Here is a 12,335-nt window from a genome sequence, read left to right as displayed (position 1 = left end):
TGCTGGCTGACCATTGATGATTAATGAAATAATCTCAGTTGCTTGATTCTTAGTAAAACAAAGCAAACTTATTTAAGACTAATAACAACATACATTCTATCATGTCAATGAATGTTTTCTGTCTGATTAAGTTTTGTCATTCATGCTTTATATTCTCTACCAGACTTTGCAGCTGTCACTACTATTACCATTTGTGTTATTATGAACTAAGTGCTAACTGAGGAATCTGAGGCTGGAAAATACAACTCCTTGAAAAACTTTGCCTAGCATTTTGTCATACATGTTTACAGTTATTTTATATATGATCAATAAAATGCATTAGTTTTCTGACTATTAAGAGTATAATAATATATATTTATAATATCAGGGAGACTTCCTTTCTGTTTTTGAGTTTAGATTTTGCACAGCATAGATTTGATATACTATTAAAATGTCTGGTGTTGGAGAAATGACTCATAACAGTTAAAGGCTGGTGCTTACAAAAGCCTGATGACCCGGTTCAGTTCCCCAGTACCCACATAAAGCCAGATGCACAGACTGCTGCATGCCTCTGGAATGTTTGCAGTGGCAGGAGGCCCTGAAGTGCCCATATGCCCATATTCTCAATCTCTCTCTCCCTCCCTTTCTCTCCCTTTCTCTTTCTCTCTCCCTCTCTCTCTCTCTCTCTCTCTCTCTCTCTCTCTCTCTCTCTCTTCCCCTTTTACAATCTGTCTCTCTCAAAGAAATAAACTAAAATACTTAAAGCACTCGCTTACACAGTATGGCCGGCGACATTAGCTAGGACTCGCTCAACTCTCTCTCTAATGGGGAAAGCAGCAGACTGCCAGAGACTGAATTCTATCTGCCTCTTTATTTCCAACAGACTCACGTTCAACTTTCGCTCACGAAAATAGCCGGGGAATTTTTAATTAATCCTTTTTTTTCTAAAAAAAAAAAAGTTAATATAAAATTATAGCAAAAAAAAAAAAAAAAAAAAAAAAAGGAACCAGAACTTTAGTAACACAGTTGGAACAATCCACAGTGGCGGGAGAAGAGATTTAATTTTAGTTGATTTTCTGTGGTTGTTGGTTGTTCGCTAGTCTCATGGTGATGGAAGCTGCGCATTTTTTTGAAGGGACCGAGAAGCTGCTGGAGGTTTGGTTCTCCAGGCTGCAATCCGTCGCTAACCAGGGATCTGGGGATCTTTGCACCATCCTGAGGTCTGAATGGGACGTCCTTTGGAAGGATGTGCAATGCTCAATCATAAGTGTGACAAAAACTGACAAGCAGGAAGCTTATATACTCAGTGAGAGTAGCATGTTTGTTTCCAAGAGACGTTTCATTTTGAAGACATGTGGTACCACCCTCTTGCTGAAAGCACTGGTTCCCCTGTTGAAGCTTGCTAGGGATTACAGTGGGTTTGACTGAATTCAAAGCTTCTCTTATTCTCGTAAGAATTTCATGAAGCCTTCTCACAAAGGGTACCCACACCGGAATTTCCAAGAAGAAATAGAGTTTCTGAATGCAATTTTCCCAAACGGAGCAGCATATTTTATGGGATGTATGAATTCTGACTGTCGGTACTTGTATACTTTGGATTTCCCAGAGAGTCGGGTAATCAGTCAGCCAGATCAAACCCTGGAAATTCTGATGAGTGAGCTTGACCCAGCAGTTATGGACCAGTTCTACATGAAAGACGGTGTTACTGCAAAGGATGTCACTCGAGAGCGTGGAATTCGTGACCTGATACTAGGTTCTGTCATTGATGCCACACTGTTCAATTCTTGTGGGTATTTGATGAATGGAATGAAATCGGATGGAACTTATTGGATAATTCATATCACTCCAGAACCAGAATTTTCTTATGTCAGCTATGTAACAAACTTAAGTCAGACCTCCTATGATGACCTGATCAGGAAAGTTGTGGACGTCTTCAAGCCAGGAAAGTTTGTGACCACCTTCTTTGTTAATCAGAGTTCTAATTGTCGCACAGTGCTTTCTTCACCCCAAAAGATTGAAGGTTTTAAACATCTTGATTGCCAGAGCTCCATGTTCAATGATTACAATTTTGTTTTTACCAGTTTTGCTAAGAAGCAACAACAGCAGAGTTGATTAAGAAAGATGAAGAAAAAGCGCAAAAAGAGAAGACACATAGAAGGTGGTGGCTGCTTTCTAGATGTTGACACTGGGGGCCATGCTGTCCATGACCACCACCTCGTAGTTGCAGAAAGCCCTAGGTGTGATGATAGTGTAATCATTTTGAAGTGTATGCATTATTGTATCAAGGAGTTAGATATCTTGCATGAATGCTGTCTTCTGTGTTTAGGTATTCTATGCCACTCTTGCTGTGAAATTGAAGTGCATGTAGAAAAATCTTTTACTATGTGAAACTTTACAACTCATGTGGAAACAATTCAATTTGGTTTATGCACAGTATAATATTTCTGCAAGTATTGTCCAAAATTCCCCACAGACAAGGCTTTCGTCCTCATTAGATGTTGGCCTCAGCTGACCATCTGGGACTGTTCTGTTAAATTGCTGCCAGAATTTTACATCCAGTTACCTCCACTTTCTAGAATATATTCTCTACTAATGTTATTTAAAAAACCAGTTTCTACTTCATACAGGTGTTTTTTGCAACGGCAATTAAAGTTTTTCTTCCATAAGTTGAATCCTTAAGAAAATGATTCCAAACCAGGCATGGTGTAACACGCCTTTAATCCTGGCACTTGGGAGGCAGAGGTAGGAGCATCAATGTGAGTTCAAGGCCACCCTGAGACTACATAGTGAATTCCAGGTCAGCCTGAGCCAGAGTGAGACCCTACCTCGAAAAAAAAAAAATTCCAGTTCATTTGTGTATAAATATTTGAATGATTATTCCTACATTTGAAGTCCTTTGCTTTCTTCCCTCACCATGTTATCTTGCCTCCCACTCCACCCCCCCCAATTAAAGCAATACACTGTGCCACTGTGGGTTTGTATACTAATCTTACACCCCATGTGGGGGAGATGGGGAAATAGTCCCTGGGCTTAATTTTTCTTTAAGGCCATGGGAACGTGGCCTTTTGAGCTCTTCTGGAATATGACAATAATGTCTCAGAAATGAAATTAAAGGTCTCCTGTATGATTAGTGGGAGGACCTATACAGTTGGTAGATCAAGATATAGCCAATCCCTGTGGAAACCTTCTGTTAAGGGATGCTCTTTAGTAGTTAGCTTCTAATGCAGTAGTGTACTGCCTTTACTAACTTGTTAAGTGATCTGAGAGGATTCTTACCAAGAAGTCTTAAGCAGGGAGATTTAGCAAAGTGGTGTCCTGGACTTAGATCATTCAGCTTTGCTTACTTCCAGCAGCCATTGTCACCAGTTTCCACCAATGGTGTCCTGTGAACTTGGATTTAAAGCTGACTCTATGGCTTTTCCATCTTGACTTCAAGTTGTGTGATTTGTGACGCATGTGGACTGTCTGGCTTTACCTGTTCCTTTTGGTCTTCATTCACATGATCAAATGAATGACTGTCCAAAATGAGAACTGTTGCCCTGAGAGCCATACAGCAGAGTGCATGAATGAATAACAGTCTTCTGAAAATACTCAATGGGAGCAGACTAGAAATGCCAGCTTTCTAGAGTTACCTCCTTTTTAGCTAATTTGCAAATACTATGGGATTTAAGCAACTGAGATAAGAGCAAAGTTGACTAAATTTTGTATCTGTTGTCCTCACAATTTTTTCCTGACAATTTCTGGATTGATGCACTGATGTTTTGTTCCTTCCGTATTTATAAATGAAACACCTTTTCTTAGTGTTTCTACACATAGAACATACTTGGTTTGAAATCAAGTGGTTGGAAGAGTCCTGACTTTAGTGTTATGCATGCTGTTGATGGACTGTTTCACTGAGGAGCTCTCTGTCAGCTTTATCAGTTTGCCTCCGTGGTGAGCCCAGCGCTTAACCTTTTCACTTGCCCTGTTGCAAGGAACAATGTTTAAGATGGATTTTGTTCTTGAACAGTGTCCCAATAGATTTGATGACATTTGTTGGCCTGAGGTTTGATTTCTTTTTCTCCCCTTCCCCCCAATAGAATTAAGAATTCTGATGTTGAAAACTCACACAAATTTATGAGGAACAAAGCCTAAAAAAATGAGAAATGTAGATCAAATAGTATTCTAAATGTGATAGAGGAGGGAAAATTTTGGTGCCATAATTTCTCTCTTAATTGGTGTTGGACTTTAATCAGTTGAAATGTATTTCTGTACCACAATGTAAGCTTCAATAAAAGTTTACTTAATTAATTAAAAAAATACTTAAAGTGATGGAGATATTTCACAGTGGTTAAGGCACTTGCCTGCAAAGCTGAACAACCTGGGTTTGATTCTCCAGTACCCACGTAACACCTGATGTATAAAGTGGCACATGCACCGTGAGTTTGATTGCAGAGACTAGAGGCCCTGGTACACCCATTCTCATTCTCTGTTGCAAAATAAGTAAATAAATAATATTTTTAATATATTTAAAATATCCTTCATGAAGAGATCCACAAATATGGTAAAAACTCCAGAACTTGTGTCCTTCCTTCCCCACTTCTTTGTGTCACAATAATCTATTATTTGACAGGTCAGCCTGTGTCTTCTGTAGTAGTTTCACTATAACTTTTATGCTTCTGAGATTCTTCCAGCTAGGTTGTCTTGACTGTTATTAATGGAAGTAAGTTTTCTAAAGCACTGTCTCAGTTATGATACTTTCCTGTTCTGCAAGTGCCCTACCACAGTAAGTACTTCTGCTGTAATGCCAGTTTTCCATAATCATGATAATTACACTAACATTTACAAGTTTATATATTTGTATTTAATTCTCAACAAACATGTAATTTCACAGGTGGGAGAACTATGATTCAGGGTAGATGATCAAGTAGACTATATTTGACAAAGTGTGTCATAACAACTTGGGTTATTAATCAAATACTGCTGTGTTCTTTCAGATGAAAGAGTTACCTTCTTAGCATTCCTCTACACTTGGCTACACATAAACTTGGCATTGAATATCCCACACAGTCTCTATTAATATTTGTACTTTTGTTCATTGTAGCATATTATTGGAATGCTTTTTCTCATTCCTTTAGAAAACTCAAATTACACCCATCTTTCAGAGCAGCACAAGTCTTACCTTTTCTTCCTTCATTGATCCTTCTCTCCTTTTAATTTCTTTAACAAGTCATGCAATTCCCAATGTTAACACACTGTCATCATTATTTTATAGATGTTCAGCAGTCTTAAATTGTATTGTAAGATGTCAGAGAGCAAGTGCCATGCTTTATATGTCTTCAGTATGCAATACCACAATCATAAACCATTGTCAGAGACAATAAATATTGGCTGTGTAAGTGATTTTTATGACAGAAAAACAATCCACTGTGTAGACATAACCATGTTTTCTTTTAAAATAAATATTCATTTTATTTATTTATCTGTGAAGAGAAAGAGGCAGATAGAGAGAAAGAAAGAATGGGCACGCCAGGTCCTCTAGCCACTGCAAACAGACTTGTGCATCCACCTTTATGTGGCTACTGAGGAATCAAACCTGGGTCCATTGGCTTTGATGCCAAGTGCTTTAATGGCTAAGCCATTTCTCCTACCACATTTTCTTTATCCATTCCTCTATCTGATGGACACCTAAGTTAGTTCCTTGACTTGTTAGGAATATATTCTATATTTTATCTAAATTAGTATAATTCTCAAATCCATAAAAAAGTTGTTCATGCCTTTTCTTCATTTATTAACACCATCATGTGAGTTTTGTACTTAAATCTTTTTATGTGCTATATTTTACTTATTGATTTGCATTTGCTGAATTATCCTCATATCCCTGGAATAAACCCAAATTTTTTGTAGTGTTCAAAACAACATAAAAGGGGCTAGAGAGGTGGCTCTTTGGTGAAGGCGCTCACCTACAAAGCCTAATGACCCAGGTTCAGTTTTCCTGTACCTATGTAAACCAGATGCACAAAACAGCACATACATCTGGAGTTTGTTTGCAGAGGCTAGAGCTCCTGGTACACTCATTCTCCCTACCCCCATCTCTCTGCTTGCAAATAAACAAATGAAATATTTTTTTTAAATACATAAAAGAAAGTTATTATGAGTATGTGTATATGTGCATATATACATATAGAGAGTGAACCTGTGAGATTATAGAGTATAAGAATAGATGTATTTATTCTCTATGGAAATAATGTATATATAGAGAAGGTCATATCTTCACTGAAACTTAATAGAAAAAAATCTATAAAAATTGCTACTGATGATACCTTAGGTATAAAGTTTGTAACTTGGTTGTATTTTTAATCTTATATCATTATTTTTTCAACATTTTTATATGTTAATGACTCTGTCACAGGCATTTTCTGTGAGTGATGGATGACTGGCTAAAAGATTTCATAGCCCAAGGCAAGGGAGAGGTCCATTAACTTCACATGGACAATAATTTTCCTGGGTAATGCTCTCTTCTGAGATTTTATTGCTAATAAAAACCCATGTTTTAATGTTTAGAAAAATTCAACATCATTTGGAGGTGATCACTTTGAAAATTATACCTGCCTTTGCCCTTTGTCACCATATTATTCATATACTTTGTTATATTTTTCTTGTGCTATTGAAAGTAGGGTCCCGTGTAGCCCAGGCTGGAACTCAAACTCTCTGAGTAGCCAAGGATGACCTTGAATTCATTAGCCTTCCACTTCTACATCCCAAATATTAACATTAGAGGCATGTACCACTATACCTACTTTTATACTTTTTAAAATTGATTTGTTTAAAACCTAACTTTGTTTATATCTTAAGTAGTAAAATACTGACACTTAGAAAATAATATTGATTTTCAGTGGATAGATTCATAAAATTCTCTGCCTAAAGGGATTAAGTATGTAGTCTGAAATGGACTGTGTGTAAATCAAAGCTTTAGACAAGCTGCATATGTTGTGGGTATAGGATGCCAAACACCCAGCTGCAGAAACAAAGAGAAAAAAAGAAACCCACTGACAATCAATTGGCAGGGGGTGGGGGGGCATAACATAGCCTTTTATGTTGCTATGTTGTTTAATGAATTGACTGACTGAGATTGAATTTATGGTCATATTTCCTGCAGAGCCTTTTTGAGCCAGAGAAACCTTCTACAAACTATTACTGGCCTTTTAGTTTAATTTATCAACCCATCTGAATTCATTAACTCTCCTTTGGCTTTTTATGTTTATATTTATTTTGATCAAAAAAAAAACTTTAGATGGTCCTTTGCCTTTTCTGAAATATGTCACAATATTTTCATTTTTATTTACAACTGGATGAATGATATTGAATAGTGAAATAACAGTAAAAAAACTCACTTCAATGTCTTTGACACAGGTGAAATACAAGTGAGCTACCGTCTCCAATGTGTATCTCATCCATATAGTAGACACAACATACAGGATTTAATTTTGTTTACCACCTGCCTTAAACCTCTTTAATAATGAAATAAATAAGAATACAAGGAATAGACTAGAAATCACAAAATACCACAAAGTATTATTCTGAGTTCATCCTCACTAGCCAGATGTTCCCTGGGAAATAAATTAATCTGCTTGTACATGAGTTGTTCATTGTCTCTTCAAAATGATATTTATTAAACATTATATTTTCCCATTTCTAGTTTGCATATCTGTACTAAGAAGTCTTAAAGAACATCACTGATATAACCTAACAAATGGGACTTTTTATTTTTTTTGTTGTTTTTTGCTTTTCCGAGGTAGGGTCTCACTCTGGTGCAGGCTGACCTGCAATTAACTGTCATCTCAGGGTGGCCTTGAACTTATGGCAATCCTCCTACCTCTGCCTCCCGAGTGCTGGGATTAAAGGCGTGCGCCACCACGCCCGGCAAATGGGACTTTTTAGAATAATAATGCCTACATTTTTGGACTCTGTCATTTCATTGTAACTCTTTGTTTCCCAAGAATGACCCAGACCAACCCTCCCAATGACCACTTTTCTGGAATGAACCAAGACACCTGTCTGATTATCACTACCCTGAAGTGGACATCCCTGTAACCAAAGAATTCCAATGCCTCCACAGCCCCATTAAGTACTCCCTAATCTGTAAGGGAAGTAGCTTTTGACCTGCCTGGTCAGAGCCCTTCTCGGGTTTTCCCGAATAAAGCATGTCTCTGCTGTTTAGCCAAGTGTTCTCTCTCTTTTCATTTTCTGCTTTTTTTCCTAACAGGAGCATATTCAACTACATTTCAGCTGTACTACTTCCATTGACATGAAATTCCTTTTGATGCATTACTTTGTAGCCATTAGCAATTTAAGAATGAAAAAAAAAATCAAGGTCAAGAAAACATAGTCCCCATTATGGTCATATATGGTGTATAGCCTAAGAGAGCAATATTGGCTAATTAATGTTGATGGTTAGATGCTGGAGGATATTGAAGATTAAGGTCTATGAAGAATTTGCCTATAGTTCCCCCGCTATACCACAGGGACCAATTGAGGCCTTTTTGTCCCCACAATGACTATCATAACCCCACTGAGTAGGGTCCCCAAAGCAACAGGAACAGAGATGAGGTGCATAACCTGTCTCTCTCTCCCTCTCTCTCTCTCTCTCTCTCTCTCTCTCTCTCTCTCTCTCTCTCTCTCTCTGTTGCCTAACCATCTATTGCCTACATGCCAGTCTGTTCCACCTACAAATCAGTCATGCCAAAAGGACAGAATTCCAGCCATCAGCAAACAAATAACAAACATATTTAACAACCAATATCCTTAAATCGTTCATTTTTGAGGGAAACATGCTATTTGCTGTAATTTTACAATGTAAAGATTTGCCTGGACTTTTTTAATGGAATTTACCTTTCTATATGGATCAATATAATATGTGCATATATAAAAATGGTAATTGGTTTAATCATATCAGATAAATGCTTCCAAAATATTTCTATAATCTGGCCTAGAAAATTTCTAAACAAAAGATAGAAAAGAAGCTACCTCAATGAAAGGGATTAAAATGCTGTGAGAAAATTATTAAAATATTGGGCACAAATTAGTCTCAATTTTTCAAATCCATGATCTGTAATAAATTCAAACCAAGCTCATATACACATAATGCTTTTGCCAGGAGAGTATTATCATTTGGAGGACAATAATTCATTGTTTTTACCTCAAAAAACACAATATTTAGCAGATAGGTCTATGACACATAGTTATTGTGACAAATTACTTGTAGAAATAGAAGTAGCCCACAATTACAACATAGGAAAAATTTATCCATATTGACTTTAGAAAGTGCCTAGAAATATACATAACAAAAAGTCTTAAATGTCAAATAAATTGAATTTTGAAGAGAATTTTAAAAAAAGCACAATTGGGAACTGTATTATATGAACATACTGAAAAGTTGTTGTATTCTCAACAAGTTATGTCCCCTCTCTCCCACCCCAATAACACTGAAGGCCCTCCTCAGAGTATCAGGAATCACTGTGGAGTCATTGTTGCACCACTCAGTTCTTGAGGGGTGGAAAATCCCTCCAGTGCACCTTTTCACCCTGTGACTCTTACCTTCTTTCCTACCCCTTTTCTGCAATGTTCCCTGACATTTGCTTCTTTTGTTGTTGTTGTTGTTTTGGTTTTTCGAGGTAGGGTATCACTCTGGCTCAGGCTGACCTGAAATTCCCTATGTAGTCTCAGGGTGGCCTCGAACTCTCGGCAATCCTCCTACCTCTGCCTCCTGAGTGCTGGGATTAAAGGCGTGCACCACCACGCCCGGCCAAAATACTTCTTTAATAGATTTATTATAGATCAAATATCAAGATTGATAGGGATTTGGATCCCAGTGTTGTGTCTTACTAGCTGGATGACTTTGGGCAACCTTAGACAAGTTAATAAACATTCTGTGCCTCAATTTCCTTATTGTCTACTTCATGGAGTTTTTGTCCCACTTCCTTCCTTGGATTTAAGATATATCAGAGTGAAAAGGCAGAGCTGAGCATGCAATAACCTCAGTGCTGAGGGGGAGTATATCCTGCTGGATAATGGGATCCCTAGACAGCCAGTCTAACCATAAAACAGGGAATCCTGGGTTCAGAGAGACTGTCTTGGATAAATAAGGCAGAAGTGTGATAGATCTCTTCATGCAACATCTTCCTCTGACCTCTGCAACATGCACATATGGGGTGTGTGCATCTCAGTACACATGCATACACCACACACACCACATACTACAGAGAGAGAGAGAGAAGTAGAAAAACCTTTAGAAAATATTTGATTCCAATTTTCCACCTGTCCTTTTTTTTTTTTGTCCTGTGTCCCTCCCTTTCCTCTCCCTCCTCCTCCTCTCCTCCTTCTCCTTTTCTTCTTTTTTAAAATGCTTTTGAGAGAAAGAGGCAGAGAGAGAGAGAGAGAGAGAGAGAGAGAGAATGGGTGTGCTAGGGCCTCTAGCCATTGCAAACAAACTCCAGACACATGCACCCCCTTGTGCATCCGGCTTATGTGGGTACTTGGAATCAAACCTGGGTCCTTAGACTTCATAGGCAAACACCTTAACCATGAAGCCATCTCCCCAGCCTTTCTTTTCTTATTTTTTTTGTTTTGTTTTGTTTTACTCGGGATTGAACCCAGGGCCTTATTCATACTAAGCAAGCACAATCTAACTGAGTCACTGTGTTTTCTCGTCACCCTATGCTTTATGAATTTTATTTTTTTATTCATCATAATCTCAGAAGGGTTAGGAGACAGAGTTGCATTCAGAGCTCCTAGCTGTCATGTATGTGTCATTTATTGATACCCACTTAAACATTTTCAATGGAGTTAATCTTATCTCAAATATTGCATTCAATAAAAATAGCTCTTAAACAGGACTTTTTCTCAAAAGAAAATGATTCTTGCTCTTGGACTATTTGAATATCAGTCTTAATTGATATTGGCATGGAAGGTCTCATTATGTTCTTAGGGAGTAGATATCAAGAGACAAAAGGAACATTGCAGACAAAGTTTAGATAAAGCCTATGTCCTTACAAAATGTGCAATGTAACTATGAGTGGATAAATCAGCCCTTGCCTGACTAATTTTTTAATATTTTATTTATTTATTTGAGAAAGAAAGACAGGAGAGAGAGGAAGAGCCTGATAGAGAATGGGTGTGCCAGGGCCTCTAGCCACTGCAAATGAACTCCAGATGCAGAGGTCACCGTATACATCTAACTTAATTGGTACCTGAGGAATTGAACCTGGGTCCTTAGGCTTCACAGGCAAACACCTTAACCACTAAGCAATCTCTCCAGCCCTCAAATGAATTTTCTTATACCTTTCAAGTCTGAGTCATAGCAAATCTAATATTAATTACCCATTTCAAAGTTGATCCACATGCCAGATTCTCCAATATATCAGATTCTATCACCATCTTTAAGACTGAGATAATCACTGAAATGCAAACGGTTATCCTAAATTTAATATTAGTATGATTTTTATATAACAGGGATCTAAGATTAAGCATTCTACAACTTCAGTTGGTTTTCAAGAAAATAAAGGTCTACATAGATTGCTCAGGGGTTAAAGATGCTTTCTTGCAAAAACAGCCTGCCAACAAGGGTTCAGTTACTAGACACCCTCACCAAGCCATATATGAAAACACTGCAGGCATCTGGCATTTGTTGGACATGCCATAGATAAACATACACACACAGAGTGAGCAAGCAGCACGAAGAAATGAACGTGGCCACTCAGCTATCTCTATCATTTGTATATAGTCCAGAAACACAGCCTAGAGAATAGCTCTGCCCACAGTTAGAGTGGGTGTTCCCACCTCATTCTACTCTAAAAAACCCTAATAGATATACCAAGTGATTGGTTTCCACTGTGTTTCTATATCCTGTCAAGTTGACTACCAGGTATTAACTGTCACAGAGAGGATTTCATTTACAACTTTTCAAGGACAATTTGTAATAATGAAGATATATTATGTGGTGGTTTAAATCAGATGTCTCCCATAAACTAATGTGTTTTAAATACTTGGTCCCCAGTTGATGGCATTTTGGGAGACAGAACCTTGCTTGAAGGGGTATGTTGTTGGGGGTTGGCTTTGAGTCATTATAACCCAGCTTCTCCCTTGTCAGAGTTTGTCTCGCTCTCTTATTGTTATTTTCCATATGCTGTGGCAAGAATTGATGTCGAGCCTCTGCTCTACCATCTTTTTCTGCGGTCATTAAGCATTTTAGGCCAACAAACCCGTTTCTTCCCATTAGCTGCTTTTGGTTGCATGTTTTGTCCCAGCATCATGAACAAAACTACAACATTTAAGTAACCTAAATGTCCATCCACAGATCAATTCATAAAAAGTGTGGT

General features: G+C 37.8%; 1 pseudogene; it reads left to right on the top strand.

Annotated features, from left to right (window-relative positions):
• Window positions 1-1,089: 1,089 nt before the first annotated feature.
• LOC101609680 lies at window positions 1,090-2,341 on the top strand (annotated as a pseudogene).
• The last annotated feature ends 9,994 nt before the right edge of the window (window positions 2,342-12,335 follow it).

This window comes from Jaculus jaculus, chromosome X (genome assembly GCF_020740685.1).
Source record: "Jaculus jaculus isolate mJacJac1 chromosome X, mJacJac1.mat.Y.cur, whole genome shotgun sequence".
Taxonomy (NCBI): domain Eukaryota; kingdom Metazoa; phylum Chordata; class Mammalia; order Rodentia; family Dipodidae; genus Jaculus; species Jaculus jaculus.
This window is presented reverse-complemented; position numbering and strand designations above follow the sequence as displayed.